Source organism: Fukomys damarensis, unplaced genomic scaffold (assembly GCF_012274545.1).
Source record: "Fukomys damarensis isolate Sample0158 unplaced genomic scaffold, DMR_v1.0_HiC HiC_scaffold_15, whole genome shotgun sequence".
Classification (NCBI taxonomy): domain Eukaryota; kingdom Metazoa; phylum Chordata; class Mammalia; order Rodentia; family Bathyergidae; genus Fukomys; species Fukomys damarensis.
In genome coordinates, this window is record NW_022900927.1 from 38,257,756 (window position 1) to 38,275,615 (window position 17,860).

The 17,860-nt window shown below is 35.7% G+C and overlaps 1 long non-coding RNA gene and 1 pseudogene across 2 annotated transcripts in view; both read right to left on the reverse strand.

Annotated features, from left to right (window-relative positions):
• Positions 1-12,336, reverse strand: part of LOC104857553 — a 40,802-nt gene extending 28,466 nt beyond the window's left edge. For both annotated transcript variants that reach the window (XR_778884.1, XR_778885.1), the window contains exons 1-2: positions 12,123-12,336; positions 1,650-1,720 (exon numbers count right to left, since the gene is read on the reverse strand). This is a non-coding gene — a long non-coding RNA (uncharacterized LOC104857553). The remainder of the gene's footprint in view (positions 1-1,649; positions 1,721-12,122) is intronic.
• Positions 12,337-13,567: 1,231 nt separating this feature from the next.
• LOC104857563 lies at positions 13,568-16,780 on the reverse strand (annotated as a pseudogene).
• Between the last annotated feature and the right edge of the window lie 1,080 nt (positions 16,781-17,860).

Consider the following 17,860-nt stretch of genomic DNA (forward strand, 5'->3'; position numbering starts at 1 on the left):
ATATATATATACCCATGTTCATAATAGCACACTTTGTAATAGCTGAAATTTGGAAACAGACAAATTGCCCATTAACTGAAGACTGAATGAAGAAAAAGTTGTTAGAGTACTATTCAGCAATAAAAAATGAGACATAGAGATATCTATAGCTAAATGGATGCATATTGAGGCTATCCTCTTAAGTGAAATAATAGGGCTCACGTGTAAATACTGAATAGTTTTTCTGGTGTGAGAAACTGAAAGTATAAATATGGACCAAGATGGATTATAAAAGGTGAAAATTTCCAAAGATGAATGTCATTATATTGTATACCTTAAATGTACTAATAAAATTAATTAATTAAAAAATAAGGATCAAAATGTATAATAGGCAAGGTGAAATAGGAAGAAAAGATCCAAAGGGGAAAGGGAAGTAGGAGGAATGGAGGAAAGGAAAGGTAGGACAGGCATAAATATGAGAAAAGGGAAAAAATGGAAAAAAAGTCTTTGTAAATAGGGAAGGGTGGACGGGTTGAAGGGAGGGCAGGGGAATGGGGAAAGAAAAAGAACCAATTTGAGGATATAATCCTCAGTGAAATAAATAAGTCACAAGTGTAAATACCAAATAGTTTCTCTGGTGTGAAAAGCTATAATAGCACATACGATCCTAATGAGATAATTAACATTGTGAAATAGGAAGTGAAGGGCTAAAGGTGTAGGGAAAGTGGGAAGGGTGGGGGAAAGGGAAAAGAAAAAAATTATGAGAAAATGAAAAAATGGAAATAAAATGTTTGTAAATGGGGAGGGAAGGAGGGGGTGAAGGGAGGGCAGGGACAAGAGGAAAAAATGAGATCCAAGACCTGTCCTGTAAAGGTACAAGATCCCAATGATGAATGTAACTGTACTGTATACCTAAAATGTACCAATAAAGTCAATTAAAAACAAAAAGAACCAAGATATATTATGTAAAGGTATAAATTTCCAACAGTGGGCTGGGGATTTAGCTCAGTGGTTCTGCTGCCTTTCTGAAATCCAAAGGTCCCAAGTTAGATCCCCAGTACAAAAAAAAAATGCCAATAATGCATGTCAGCATATTGTATACCTAAAATGTACCAATTAATGAAATTTAAAAATAAATAGGATTTTGTGGAAGGTGGTGGGAAGAAAATAAAAATAGCAAAAAACAAAGTAAGCTAGAGAGACTTATTTATGTTTTTCCTTGACAATAAATAATACTCTCATTTTTTTGTAAATATTCTCCTTTGGAGGTTTTATCAAAGTCTCATGAATGATCTGTTGAAAAGAGCACAAGGGAAAATAATTTCTCCTGATCTCTGGCAGATTGAGCAATAAAATCCATGGCTATTTGACCTCTTCTGTTTATAATGTTAAGGCCTACATTTGTATATTTTCGAAAAATTTCTATTAGAACAATTCAGAAGACTATGTGATTTTTATCCTTCTCCTGGGGATTTTTCTCAGGAAGTTTTACATATTTTACTGACTTAAATATACACCGTTCCATACCATCAAATAAATGCTACATCTGTTGCCTATAGACCCCGCAACTATAATCCCATTTAGAGTCTGCTGTAAGGCGTCTTCACTCCTCACTCTGTACACATTACTCTCTGGGTTCATCGAGGATATCCACCAGCCACTTCTCTCACCTGAGCAGTTATTCCTTTGTTTTTCATCTATCTTGTAACAATGGGCCGAGATTATCATCATCACATCTTTCCTGGTAAAACAAAGGAATAGTCTCTGCTGTGAGTTAATTCTAGAACATCTTAGTGCTTTATGATAATCTTCCAAATTTTTCTTTGCATAGCCCCAAATTTGTCATGGAGAAAGAGACACATCCAATAGAAGATGCCTCTATCCATTGGATCCTTCCCTCAAAGGAAAACCTCCAGTAGCCTGTTAGAGTACCGCCCCATAGGAGTAGCCAACCTGTCTTTTGGGATACAATTGTAGGGTGGAAGGGTAGAATGTCTGCCAGTTAGAACAGACAGGGTTTGACTGCCTCGGATAGAGAGGGTTTTAAAAGTGAGTCAACTAGAATATTTTTCATAAAAAGAAAGAATGAAATCTAAATTGTGTTCATTTAAAAAATGAAACAAAGATTACTAGTTTATATGGTTAATCTTTAAATTATTTTTGTCGTAAAGTTTGTACAAGCTTCATTGTTTCTTGGATGTTTTAAAAAGTATTGTTTGTATCCAGTTTTCTCCTTTGGTCTATGAGTTAGCTCAAAGATGTTTACATTTTTAGGTAGGACTTGCTTAATTAACAGACTTAGAGCTAACCTTGAATAACAAAATTATCCTACTACAAGGATAAATGTCAAAGAAAGACAGTAAATGAACTAAATGGCTCATGTTAACCCTGTAATTGCAGTTCAAGAACTATTTGTTCAGAGGAAAAGTTTTGTAAGCCGAGCAACTGCCAATTTGATACAGTGAAACTAATCAGGGACTCCTTTTCAATTAAAGAATTGACCAGAAGGGGTATTTGCTCAGTCAGAGGTCAGTACAGAAAGAACAAGTACGGTAGAAACACAGGTAATACACAGATAAGTGCATTCAGAGCACAGCATGGAAGGAAGATTACAGAAAACTTAAACATAAACAGGGTGCTGCAGCCAGTTAAGGGTTTGAAACCTCTTCCATCTAGACACAGTTGAGGACTTGTACTTTCTCCAAATTAGGATATTTAATCCTGGATTCGTCTGCCTTAACCAGAACATTACAGTCCAGAGAGTAAAGAAGAGAAGTTAGTGGTCTCCTGCATAATAAGAAAACCACCAAATCCCAGGGTGGCTCTAGCCAATACCCAAGTACTATTTAGAAATGTAAAACTTGGGGAAATCCCTAGCAATGCTAAAAGGGAACCTGGGTGTATTGGGCACATCATTTCTTGATGTTTGAAATTGAGAAGAGCCAAAAGAGGCTGGGGAGGGAGCAAAGAAGGGAAGGGGTGTTAAGCAAGGAAAAGGAAAGGCAATGCCTGCTGAATATGAAAATCAAGTGGACTAAGAGAAGTGCAAAACTTCTGGGTGAATGCACAATCACTCTCCTTGAGCCACGGTTCAGGAGTCCTGAAACCATTAGTTCTTGTCTTGTGCTTGCATATTCTCTAAAAGAGTTGTCAATATATGATACTAGTGAGAAAAAAAGGCTAGAAGCCACATTTTTTCAAGCATACTCACTGCTGTACATGCAAAGATTTACTGGGGATGGAAACCTTCAACTAAATTGGATTGGTTAAGAGAAGGCCCAAGATGCTCACAGAAGGAAGACAGCACCCATTTTTTATTGATGTGTCGGGGTGGGCTAAAATCCAGTAATTCCATAGGCATGATTCCAAAAGATATTTTTCTTGAGATAGACTTGGATGATTAAGTATTCGTGTTCAACTAGTCCTAGATAGTGTTTGATTTTCATGGAACTCGTGCCATCATTCACAAAAAAAAAAAAAACATGCCAGCGTTGTGGTTCTGGGCTGTATGATAGGGCTGAAATATACTAGCTACTTGGGCTGCTGCCGCTGTTGAAGAAGATATGTGCAGATGTAGAATAAATAAGAGAGAAGAAAGAAGAGAGAGAGGGAGATAGAGAGAAAGAGGGAGGGAGGGAGGGAGGGAGAGAGAGAGAGAGAGAGAATACCCATTCAAGTGGACACTGTATTTTAGTCTTCTACAAAACATTTTAAATAATAAACATGTCTATGTGCAGAGCCAAGTAGAATTTGACTCTAACAGTAAAAATGGCAAAAAATACTATAAGAAGATGCGAATATCATGCCTTTTATCTTATTTGAAACACCAAACAGATTTCTGTAGTTTAAAGTGAAGAGTCAGTGTTTTTAGCAAAAATAGCCTTTAAGTTCCTAGGAAGTAACCTAAACAATTGTTATCATAACACACATGTCAGAGGTTTGATCTACAGCTAATCTTGAGGGAAATGATAGTGTATGACCCCGCTCTGTGACTCTAAAGTAAGCTTTTTTTTTTTTTTAAGTGACTAAGAGCAAATGAAGGTAGAATGCTTAGTGAGTTTTTTTTTTTTGTAATTGTCTCTCGTTTCCTTCAAACATTGTGGTTTCATGGTTTTATCAGGGTTTCATCACTGATCTGTTGAGAAGACCACAAGATACAGAAGCTGTATACAATGGGTAAGAGTTCACTGTGATCAGGGGTTTATTTTTTGTAATTCCAGCCTTTTGTCCAAACGTGGCCAATCCCAGACTGCCTTAAGACTCTCTAGAGTTAGTTCCAGTAAGGATTCCTACCAGAAGCCTGGTATTACTAGCACTTTACCTTTTTTCCTGTTGTGTATTTTTCTCTCCAAATGTTCAAACAACTGTAAAAGACTGTTTTAGGTGCACTTTTAAGTCATATTATCAGAAGCATTTTCCAGTTTAATGCATCTAAGAATTTTGGACATGAAAGTGTTAAATAGACAAAGAAAGTTAAATGCTTGGTTAATAACTCAAGCAATTTATGATATTCCTTATAGAATATACACCTTGAGTTCGGGGAAGTTTAGGAAAGTCAGTAAACTATTAGACTGGCTTTTAGTTTTGTGTCAAGAAGTTTTGATGATCAGGAAGATAATAAAATCTGAAAATTCTGCTGACTGTAGTAAAGGCCTAGATTTCTCACAAAAATCCAGCTTCTTTAATTGGTGAATTTGGAAAAAAAAAAGCAAATATACCAAGTTGACATGATGATGGTGTTTATCTCTGCCTTAGCTGCAAAGGAGAAGTAAAAAGAAAAATTTTAAAAAGCTACTAGGAAGAATTTCTAAAGACACATCTTCAGTTCATACCACCCACTTGAAAAAAGTGTTGAAATTGGATTTTAATGTAATCAAGTTTGGTAGTAGGCACGGTCTCTAACAAGAAGAAAGGAAATATTTTCAACAAGCATGCAGATTCTAGCCATTGAAAAAGATATAGTTATAATTTTGGCCAAATGTTATGATAATGAAATAGGGAAGTTGAATAATGACACATTTGAGTTTTTTTTATTTTAAAGATTTAAAAAATTTGTTTCTTAACTGACAATAAAAGTACACATATTTATGGAATCCAATATGATGTTCTGTTGTATAAATACATTTTACATATCTAAATCAAGAAAATCAATATTTGCATTGTTACATACTTTTATCGATGTCTGCATTAGTTATTAATCATATCTTTCACTATTTACTCTATCTCTCTTGTCATCTGAGAAATTTTTTCCCATTTTATTTTTTCCAGATCCTCTTTCATTGCCAGTTCATGGAGTCCAGGCAGGTGAGTTTCCGATTTTTCCATCTTGTTGTCCCTTGGAGTTGCTTTTGGTGATCGGGAAGTCTGGATTTTAGTCTTTAGGGTCTGGTTTAGGTGTCTGTACACCTGTCTGTGTAGCTGTTGTCCAGGCAGGCCTTTGGCTAGGGTTTGTCCACTGCCATCATTGTTGCCTGGGTGGGCTTCATCTGGGATCTGCATGTACTTACAGATAGGATCTGGGCAGGCCTCTGGTTGGGGCCTGTGCTGCTGAACCACTGGTGTTTTAGAGGGCTTCCAGGGCCTGAGCATACTTACTGATGGTATCTGGGCTGACCCCTGGCTGGGGCTGTGGGGCTGTACAGCTGTTTTCCAGGTGGGCCTTTGGCTGGGGCCTGTACACCCAAGCTGCTGGTGTCTGGGCAGGGCACAATTTTTTTTAAAAAGAGAGAATGCTCAAATTCTACTTTCCTACTTAGGTTTTAAGATTATGCTATGTTCTTATTTCATTTTTTTCTCAGCTTTTTAGGAGTGAGTGGTTTTATGGCATATTTTATACAAATATAATATTCAGAAAGCATCATTTCTTGGCTTTTGCTGCTTAGATCACAAAACAATCTATAGCACTATTTTCTCTACCAATAGCCCTCCTTGAGCTGTACTAATTTTGGATGATATTCTTTTGTAATGCAGGGGTTTTATTAATATCTACCAAGTGTTTTACATCTGCCAGTAGAAATAGAAAGTTTTGACAGGGGTGAAATATATGATCTCCTGTACCTGTTACTGCCTCATTTCATAAAACATATTCTAAAGACATGTTTGTAACCTTAAAAAAAATCAATATAATTCTGGGGTAAGCGTTAATCTTCTACACTCACCCAGAATAAGTTGATCAGAGACAATATTTTTAAGAAGAAACATATAATTGAATATATTTATCTAGAATTTTTCTGTTAAAATACTATACAGTAGTCCTCCCTTATCCATAGAAGATACATTCTAAGCCCCCCCATATGGATGCCTGAAACTTTGATAACAGTTGACCTATAATTTTCCATGCATACAAAACTGTAATAATGTTTAACATATAAATTAGGCACAATAAAAATCTGTAACTACTAATGACATAGAAAAATTATGACAATATACTGAATAAAAGTTATGTGTGTTCTCCAACAAAATATCATATTCCACTATGTATTTTAACAATCTCAGCACTTTTTTTTTTTTCTTAAACCCAGAGCTTTCACCATTTCATTCACTTTTCTTTTTCCTTTACTTCCTTGGTTTATTGATGTTTTAGGGGCCAGATTCTTCATTTCCTATAGAAACCATGGAAGATTTTCTTGCTAATTATGTTTCCTTGTCTTTGATTTTGTTCAGATTTAAATTTCCTTATAAAGTTTATCATAACTTTATTTTAATTGCATCTGCTTGACTGTTCTATTAAAAACCAAAATGTATAGCAGTTATTGTGAAATAGGAAAAAATGTTCAAATTGGTAGGAGGAGGACGATGGAGGGGGGTGGGGAAAGGAAGAAAGGGAAAGGAAAAAAATGAAAAAAGATGAAAAAATAGAAACAAAACTTTTATAAATAAGGAAGGGGAGAGGGGTTGAAGGGATGGTAGGAGAATGGGAAAAATATAAATCAAAATATATCATTTACATATACAAATTCCCTATGATTAATGTGATCATTATGTATACCTAAAATGTACCAATAAATTTAACTAGTTAAAAAATATTTAAATTACGAGGCATTAGATCAAGTGTTCCTCAGGTTTATGCACTAAGTATACAATAATTAGGTAACGAGATTGGATGGCTGGATAAATGCATGAATGATTAGATAGTGAATAAACAAATGGAATGAATTTCTTCCTAAGCATATTCTCTTTCTAGCCCCCTCTACTGCCTCTCTATATTAGGCATGGGCACCTATCTTCTGCATTTCATGTCAAACTAAGATTTAGTGAAAAAAGCATCTGACTGCTCAGCACCCTTAGATTTTATTTTTTACATGTCTTACATTCTAATGCAGTACAATGTAATACAATGCAAATAAAATTTGCTTACACTTGTGTTTCATAATTAATCAAAACACAAAATATACTTCTGAATTCGATGATGTTTTGTGAATGAGAATTTCATGAGGAATATGTGATTAGGAAGGGTGTCTAAGTCACTTAAACACTACTTATCGTCTTTGTTTACAATTTTATAGCTTCTTCTTCATACTCCTAAAGCAATTTTTAAAAGTTCACTTAAAAAAGAGAGTAGTGCTGATACTTTAAAAAAATCAGCTGTATTTATTTAATTGAATTAAAAATGCTTGTGCTGTATGTTCTTCATTAATTTGTAAAGAGGAGCTGGAGCTTCACAGATATAAAGTAAAATAGCAATTTAAAAACTTATGATTTAATAGCGTGATTTTTGTTCATGTTTCTGAATAATATATAAAGCACAAATGGATTTGACCTTATGTTTTCACACATAAATGCACTTTTAATTTAGATAATATCATTTTATTAAAACATATTTTTTACAGAACCATTCAGTTGAATAAAATTATTTTTAAAAATTTAATACCACTAACTGAAGGTCAGTGGCTCTTTATAATAAAGATATAAATGTTAAACTAAGGTATCTGATTATTTTCTTCCTTGTAGATATGGAATTAGGGTAAATGTAAATTTTAAATGTGAAATTTATATTTTAAATGTCAGTGATACTTGCTACATCATATAAAATCTATAGTTAGTAAATTTTAGAGAAGTTCAAAATCGCAATTATTTAGATTGAAGTAAAAAAAAAGTAAGTATATGGTTTAAGTTTACAAAATAATATGTAAAATAAAAACAGATTATTTTTTCTGTCTCTATATGCCACTTAAATAATAAAGAATAACTATAGATAAATACATATTTTATAGTGTAATTCTAAATAGAATTTAATTTCTTTTCATTGTGGCACCACTAAAATTACTACACCATTTAGAAAAGTAATATTAAGTAATGAATTTTTTTTTTTTTTTTTTTTTTTTTTTTTTTTTTTTATTTTGTAAAATGAAGTGTCAAGTGTCACGACTATTTTTAAAAGAAAAAAATATAATAAATATTAGAATTACCAGGGCTAGTGTACATACTTTGGTCTATTTAATTCCATGTTTTTATTATAATTTTTATTATGAGCTCATTTTAAATTATTTGGTTTTGGAGATACTTCTAGTTAAAATGCTATTTCTATCAAAAATACTTTCGCATGTGTAAACTATATGTTTTATGGGGTTAAAATTAGGAAGTGATCAAAGTATGATTTCACAAATCACAGTTTCTTGTTGCACAGAGGTATATTTTTAAATTTTTCAATGTTTAAAGAGGACGAGAATAGTGACAAAAACTCTTGTGAGAAGTACACACTGTGGGTCAGGTACATTAAATACATGGTGAATGAGTTCTAAAATCATTAAAGTCCAATTCTTCATTTAGGTTGGAAGCAGCCCTCTCCGGGAAGTAGTCTATTGGAAGTTTAGCCACTTTTATTGGAGAGCGCCTGGAAGTGAATGGATTTTCCTAACACAGCAAAGAGGTGTGGTGATACTTAAGGCCCCTGACCTGGGGGCTAGTGCTTTGGCTGGGAAGGGAGGCTTCTGAGAACATTTCAGAAGTTCACAGCCGGAGCTGCTGGCAGAAGCCTGCTGAAAGAGTTTGGCGCCTCCACAGCCTGTCATGAAGTGCCTTTCAAATTCTTGATTTTAAGTATATTTTGGAGCCAAATAGTTGAGATCAATAACTCACAAATGGGGTCTGATAACTTGTAATGAATCATTCTTGGGGGTGGAGGGGATACAATCCAAGTTCTTATCACAGAAAAGCATGTCACAAGTACAACAAATTATGGAAATGCCTTGACATATTTGAAAGCTATATAATATCATTTCTCTAGAGACATACAATTTAGAGGAGATTAATATAATGCAATGAAAATTTAGACTTTGTCAAATTTCTTAACATATGGGATTCACAGAGTTAATTTAGTAGTTTTAAGAACTGATGTATTCAATTGAATGTACAGAAAATGTGTATTTTCATTACCGAAATTTTATAGTTAATTCCTCACAGTTTTGGAATCTAACCATTTCACAATGAGGTTTAGGTCTATTGTTTAATAAAAAAAATCAATGTTGTTTCAATAAATAAAACTATGTACTTAAAGTGTTAGTTTTTTTACATGGTGCCTAGGCCATTATTTAAGCAACATTCACTTATTATGAATATAAACTTCACATTTTGTATTACACCAAACACATTAAAAAAGTATCAATAATTACAACTTTTAACTTGCATTTATTTTTTAGATTCTTAGGTAAAGGTAGAAAATTTTAACATTAAGTATAGTAACTTCCCAAGTGATACCCCAAAACTCTTTTCATTCTTCCACAGCAAGGAATAAAAATATTTACTTTTGACTGTAGGTGCAAGGACTAAGGTAACAAGAACTAAGGTAACAAAAGTGACACTTGTCTGTTTTCTGAGTTTGGAAAGAATGCTAAGTTTTCTAAGTTAATTAAGATGTTGGCTGTGTGTTTGTCATGCATGGCTTTTATCAGTTTGATGGAAAGTCCTTCTATAAATATTTTTGTCAGGACTTTTATCACCAAAGATTTTGTCAAAGACTTTTTCTGCGTCTATTGAGGTGATCATATGACTTCTATCATTGATTCTATTTATGTGGTGTAGATTTATGTGTGTTGTACTATCCTTGAATTCCTGAGATAAGCTGACTTGGCCCTGATGTTTGACCTTTGTAATGATTTATTGTGGGGAGGCTAGAAATGGGATTAAAGGAATCAAAAAAGATTAACATATAATTTATTTATATACTTTTTCACCACATGAATATAACAATGCCTCAAACAGTCACTAAAATAATACTTGTAGTATGCTTAGTTTTGTAGTTTTTCTTTATCTGCATAAGGAAAAATATATAGCAAATACAATAAATTTCTGATTATTCAACAATCCAATAACATATACAAAATTGTCCTTAAATATTTTCTCCAACTTGATGAATATGAATGACAAATATCTCTGTTTTTTTAAACGGAGTGAAAGTCTTTGAAAAATCATTTAGATTTCTTGCTTTTTAGACTGTTTTTATTCTTTAGTTTGTTAACATATTCTTTTATATCTTCCATATTTTACATGATGTATGCTAGTGCTATTTCTGTATTATTTTTACAGTGTATTTTTCTTTGTGCACATATTTGGCTTATCTTTTTAGTTTTTGTTTGCATAGAACATATAATCATAATATAAGAGCATAGTAATTATTCATTATTTATATGTGAAAATTTCAACATCCTATTTTGCATATCCCATATTTTTATAAAAATATTAGACTTTGTAATTTTTGCCTATCCACTCATCTGTTAATATTTGTTTTTAATGCAATGCATGAGTCCTTTTATTTTTTCCAAATGAATATGGGTTGAGCAGGTCATTCAAGTGTGTGCATTTTTCCCATTCCTGTACAGCTACAAAGTTGCAATGTACACAGGATATTTTTTTTTAACAAAGTGCTTAAGCACCCTCAGTACCATAGCCCCCTGTGGTGGGCACATCTGTTTCCTCAGGAATATTTTTATTTGTTCAGAACTTATGACAATTTTGTTCCACCTAATGATGCCTATTTTGTCGGACCTGACCAACCATTGCTATATCTGTTTCTGTGGAGAAGGAATGAGAGGTGATTTATGGTTCTTCTTTCAAAACACAAGAAGAGTGAGTGCATATCAGCTCCATGTATCAGCTGAAGGACTATTCACAGTGGCCTTCCGGGACAAAAGCTTCAGGTACAAGCTCATCTCTGTTCTCTTTGTGAGTAAAGCATTATTCCTTCAAATGCAGAGTGACATGTGTCTTTCTTGTCCCCCAAGACACCTGCAAACCCTACTGAGTATTTTCCTGGGACTCCTGTTCCTGGTGGACAACATTATTATGCTATCATACATGTGATGGAAGTCTTCTCTTTGAGAGGCTAATTGTTGTCACTTGATCAGTAAAACTGATAGAAATTCTATTTAGTTAGTCACTTCTTCATTGTTGGAAATATTTCCAACATCATTCACAGTTTCTTTATAGCTGTTTTCTTGTATCTGAATTTTCCATTATATAACTTTATGTGTTTATTTTTTTAATGTAACAGCCTTACTGGTTATACTTTCGACAGTACTATTGTATTATAGAAAGGGTTTCCTCTTAAATCAGATTCCAAACTTAACTTAGGTAGATGTAGAGATAATGATAAAGCAAAAGATGCTGAAAAACTATTTTTCTGCCTCTCAATACTTCTGTAATCAGCACAAATGAAAGTTATATGACAATTCTAAAAATATATATTGTATGATCAAATCAGTTACAAAAATGCTCCCATGACAAATTCCAAAAATGTGTTCTTTTTCTGAAATAACCTGCTCTGCTCCATTATTTGGAGGCTTTATACCTTATTTTACCTCATCTTCTCTTTCATTGGTGCTGCCTCTGGCTATATTTGGTTAGGTGTGGAGGAGGTATTGAAGGAAATAGAAAAACAATCATTTGACCAATGCTCCTGTAATCTGTTTCTGGCTTCCTCTTGATATGGTGGCTTGTTAGCAATAACTTTTCTCTATATGGTGTATAATTTATAAGTTTTCAAATTCATAGTTGCAGGGACTTTTAACTTCCCATGGTCTCTGTGTATTTCTAATTTTATGTGTTTCTAGCAGGGAATTTTCTTAGGTGAAGCTCTATGAAGAAACACACGCCTAGATCATTTTCAAGGACCAAATTGGCCATGAAGTGGATTAACTTATACTTACTTCCAAGGTGGATCTGAAACAATACTCTGAAACTGCCTTCTTAGTAGCTGGTGCCAGGTTCTCAGGGAAATCTTCTATTCCTGGAAAGTTCCCCACTGTTCCTCAGTGTTTATTTAAGGATGCACTCATGAGCTCATGGTGATATGAGGAACACCAGTATTCCAGGCAATGAGGACACTGGAGCGTGAGAGAGGGGTTGCCCACCACTCCCGCACATCACTCTACTCAGTAAAATACTCTTTTTATAAGTCATTGTTGCTTATTCCCTAGAGCATTGTGATCTAATAGAGCTTTCAATTCCAATAGAGCTTTCTGCTAAGAAGGTTAGCAACACAAATTTCTATAGTTCAGGCTGATAATGTGCTATATGTATAAAATATGTAATATTATAATCAAATTTTTAATAAACCATTGAGATTAAAAACTTCTTACTTTTCTTTTGAGTTTTCCATTTGTACATTTTAAAGCAATATTCCTACTTATGAGTGTGGCACTTTTAATAATTATAATGATTTGCAATCCTAATGACTAATTCTATAATTGCTATGGCGCCTAAAGTTAACTTGATAAGAATTATCCATCTTTTTATACATCATTTTTTCTGCTACTTATTAAACAGCATTTTTATTCAAGCTTGGACATAACAATGAACAACTTTTACTGCATGTAGCTAAGTACTACTCTATAACTGCAAATAACTACTCTACGTGGCCACCTTATATTGCCCTTGAAACCCTGAACAATAAGTTATGGCTTGGAAAATATATTATAATCAAAAAATCACAAGAAAGTACAAATTAAGTTTAAGCATCAATTTGGACATAATCAAATCGCTCTTGATTCTAATTCCTATATAACAATCTTTAAAATTTAGAATATATCCATACTCTTCAAAACTAGTACATTTATTATTAGAATTCAATCATCATTGCATTATTAAACTAAATTTTTATTTCCTTCGATTAGATATGATTTAGATTTCTGCTTTATTGTTTTTGTCATTTTTCTAAAAATATTAAACTGTTAGCTTTTTTTTTTTTTTTTTTTTGGTACCGAGGATCCAACTCAGGACCTTCTGCTTGCAAAGTAGGTGGAGGAACCACTAAATCCCCAGCCCCCTGAGTTATTTTTTATTTGAGAAACTCCTATAATATATGTTATGCTTTGTTCTAAACTATGAAAAAGAAAAGATGAATAGATTGACTTTCACTAATATTATAGCTGATGTTTTAATTGTATTATCTATATAGTAAAACCATTTATTTAATGTTTTTAATGTGTGTGACTATTAATTTGAATTTTGGAGATACTGTACTCAGAAGAATTTCCTAAATTCTCTCTCTCTCTCCCTCTCTTTCTATATTTTTCCATACATATATAAGCATATGTATGAATGTATACACACATCTATACATGAATCTATACATACTAATACAGTAAGTTCTTTAAATATAATGATCATTGACAATTGCACTGATCAGCTCTTTGTTGCCACACAATATATGTGACACCTGTAATTTAATGGAGAAGATGATTATTTGGCTCATGCTTTCAGAGGATTCTGTCCCTGGTAAGATGGCTCCAAGGCAGAATTATTATGTTGTAAGGGCTTGTAGGAAAAAGCTGCTCACTTATGCTTGCCAGAGCAAAGTGGTTTGGAAAGAGTGCCAGAGAGGAAGGAGCTAGGGACCATATCTAAACCCCAAGTTCATGCTTCCATGATCTATGCAGACACTGGGAAGTTTCCAAGACAAACATGTTGACAATTAGTCTTAGACATAATAAGTTTTAAAATGTTAATTATAATCGGTCAGTATTCGATATATTTCTAGTGTTTTATGTCTTTTTTTTTTAATTTATTCAGATACTGGGGATTGAACTCGGGTCCTTGCACTTGCAGGCAGGCCACCAAACCACTGAGCTAAATCCCCGGCCTATGTCTTGATAAGATAAAAGATATTTTGCACATTAGCCGAAGAAAAGAGATTTAAAAGACTGAATATATTGCCTTATATTAAATTTTAAGATCTTTAGACTAAATGGACTATCTATCAAAGAAAACCTGTCAGCCCGGAAAGAAGATGAAATAAAAGTACAAAAAATATAAAGTCAGATTTCTAATTTTTTAATTTATATGTTTAGTAATTTCTGAAACTCAAATTTGTTTTTATGTAAGATACTATTTAAAACATTCTTATTATAATTCCTTCTCTTGAAGTAAATTTCAACTGTCTTGCTTCTTTTAACTTAGAGTTTTCCAAATAAAATGTTCTACCTCAAGATAAAAGTATTTTAAAATTAAGACAAATAGTTGCAGCAGTTTAAAATATCAGTTAGAGGAATTAAATGGCAGTGCCACTCTATTTCTAATTTCCTATCTCTCTAAGAAAAATGTATGGGTCTCTGGCTAACGAGGCCAGATTCCAGACGATGAAACATATTATCACTGACTTAGCCTCTAATTGAAGTAACTACCAACTCTTAAGTAATGGATGTGAAGGCCAATATGAAGCACAGATCTAAAAGACACTATTGAGAAATAGGTGAATTTGATGCAGATCAAGTTTTTCAAATGGTAGTTTCTTGTGATTCACATTGAATGTAAGATCTAGACACATGAAATGCAACGTCTTTGAATACAATTTTATATTTTCTCAGTAAAAGACCTGTGAATGGGGCTGGGGATTTAGCCCCCCCCATGAACCTTTGAATGAATAATTAGAAATATACATAATTATCTATCAGAGAGATGTTTTGACTACTCACTCGTTAGTTTAAAAATGCTACCCCTAGTCATGCATAACTTCACTGATGTCACCCACAGGTTTCTTTTCCAAAACAAATCACCTTTATTAAACGTGTGTGTGTGTGTGTGTGTGTGTGTGTGTGTGTGGTCTCGTGCGTGCATTCGTGTACACAGGTGCACAGTTCAAGCCATGGCACCACTCCGTAGAGCTGGTGGGTAAGTAACCTCTGCTTCTCGCTGCAACTATAGATCTATCGCGGACGGAAGAACACCAGGGAAGGGCTGTCCATCAGGGTCTCCTCAAAGATAGGGTCTCATTCCTGTACCGTGATCACAAACTAGATATGGTCGCCCACGTAGCCCTCGATCTCTCCTTTGAAGGCATATGGAACACACTGAATGAGCTTCCACCGCTCTTCCCCAGGGAACGCCCCATAGGGGAAGAAGCGTTCGCCCTGAAAGAAGTCAGGGAGCTCGGGAAGTGGCTGGTTGGGAGGCTCTGAGTGACCCTCGTTGTTGGTGTTCTCATCTGTGGAGCTGACATACAGGTCCTTCCGTTCTCCTCCTGGATGGGGGGCAGCCTGTGCTCCCTCTGCTCTGCCACCTTCTTCAGCTTGTTCTCAGTGTCCAGATTCTTCCGCCCCATTATCTGGTCCTGCTGACAGCTCCTGCTCTGTGTCAGAATTTTCTTGGGGTCCTACTGAGTCTACTTTGGTCTCTTTTGGGCTTGGGGGCTTCTGGGGCTGCCAGGGGAGGCTTGGCTTTGGTCTGGGTGGCTTTCTCGGAAGCCTGGGGGCTTCATCCTCGCTGCTGCAGCTGGGAGAGCCTGCCTCATCCTCGCTGCTGGAGCTCTCCCTGTCATGAGGTTATAGTCCAGCACCCACTCTTTGCACACGATGCAGCCTCTGAGGCTCAGGACCTGACTATACTTGGGGGTGTTCACGAAATAGCAAATGAGGTGGGTGCTTTCCGGGGTTCGGTCTGGTAGACACTTGGAGGCCAGCTCCAGGGCCTTATCCCAAAAAGTCCAGGCTGAAGAGGTTGCGGAAGCCTCTCAGTACCACCACCACATCTTGAAGGATCTTCCCCAGCTCCTGCGGGCCAACTCGAGCTCCCCTGAGCTCGGTGCCCTCTCCCTGGGGCGTCCCTGACACAACCCTGTGTGCTCTAGCTGGGACGGGGATGGGGGCTCTGGGGTGCGGGTGGGAATTAACAATTTTGATCTCTTGAGGGGAGGTGGTAAAAGCTGGGCTGACTGACAGGGTGCTGGGGTCTTCCTTTCTTTTACATTCAAATCCAACTCCCTCTTCCCTGTGGTAGGCTCCTGAGGCTTAGTGGTGTTCCCCACGGTTTTGGAGAGTAGAGAGGTGGAGGCGGCGGCACTGGAGGCCTGTAGGATAGCTGCTGCATAGCTGGGCCCTGCTGGGTCACTGGCTGTGGCTGGGGATGTCTTATTTATCCTGACGAAGAAAAGGGCCCCTGGTCCCAGGGAGCTGGCTCTCTCCTCCTCCTCCTTCACCTGGAACTAGCCAACCTTAGTCACTGTCACCTTCTGGGATGAGACCTCTGTCTCCTCTTTTTCTGGAGGCCTATGAAGTCGTATAAAACTCAGGCCATAGGGGGAGTCCTTGCTGTAGGGCTGGCTGCACACCATTCTGATGCGGTCCCAGGGCTTCTCTGGTGCTGTCTGGACCAATTTGTCAGCCTCAAAAATGCGAACATGGTTGACGTTTGAGCCAGTGCGGCTCTCAGAAGGGGACATGAAAGGTGAGGGGACCAGAAGAGCCTCATAGTCTTGCTCATTGGCCCCTCTGACAGAACTGCCCACCAGCACCTCTACGAAGGCCAAGTCATCGTTCCTGATGTCCATGCTGTGGATCTGCTTTTCCTTCCCCACCCGCAAGACCACAGAGATGGATGAAGTACCTCAGGGTCTACGGTTTGAATCATCAAAGGTATGAGGGATGTAGAACTGGTAGTAATTCAGTTAATAATAGCTAATATTTATTGAATGTTTTCTTTGTACTAAAGAGTCTGTTTTAGACAGAATAGTTTCTTCAATCATAGAACAACCCTCTGACCCTAAAAATCATTGTTCTTACCTCTGAGGAGCAACAGTCTAATAAACGACAGGCCCAAGACCACCTAGTCAGATAGCAGAAGAACTGCAATGTGAATTCAGTCAATCTGGGCCCAGACAGTGGTCAACAGATGTGACTCTGCTCTCTGCTGGGCCAAGATTGGATAGAAGAACAACACAATTAAGCTTTTAAAATAGCCTCTAAGACATGTGTATGTTCTATAAAGTTTTTTTAGTCATGTAATTTTCATCCTTTGCCTCCATAAGACACACTGCTGTAACAAACCGTAATATGCAGCTATTCATTCTCTATAATTTGGTATTATTCTTTTCATAAATATTTATCGAGCACCTCATCAAAAACTAATCACTGTGCAAGTTACAATATACAACATACTGTATTCCTGAAGCTTCTAACCACAGTGGACTGAGATAGTAAACTGTGAATTACAGAATCAAGCACCTACGCAAGGCCAAAACAATGATTGTTAGCCCCACAAAGATGTGCTGTGTGACTCCTGAACTAGAATAGTCAGGAGTTGGAATTTCATCTCATGTGAAGTAATTGCCTTTGTCTCTGATTCACAAACTTAAAGCTTTTCTAGAGTACTTCCCTAATTCTTTTTGTACAACTGCCCCATGATTTTAAAAATGTATGGAGGAGCAAAAATCTTTCTAGAGTTAAATATTTAACATTGCCAACTGATTATTTTAGTTATATTCTCTCTGTATTATTGTTACCTACTTTTTTAGGTCACAGTTGAATTTAGTATTGTTGACACCGATAGTGCCTAGTTAAGTTCTTTTGACTTCTTTGTTTTTCCATTTATTCCTTAAAAATAATTATTATAAATTATTTTCCTTAGTTCACATTATAAGTAGGTGAAAAATCCAGGCACAATGCAGGTATAT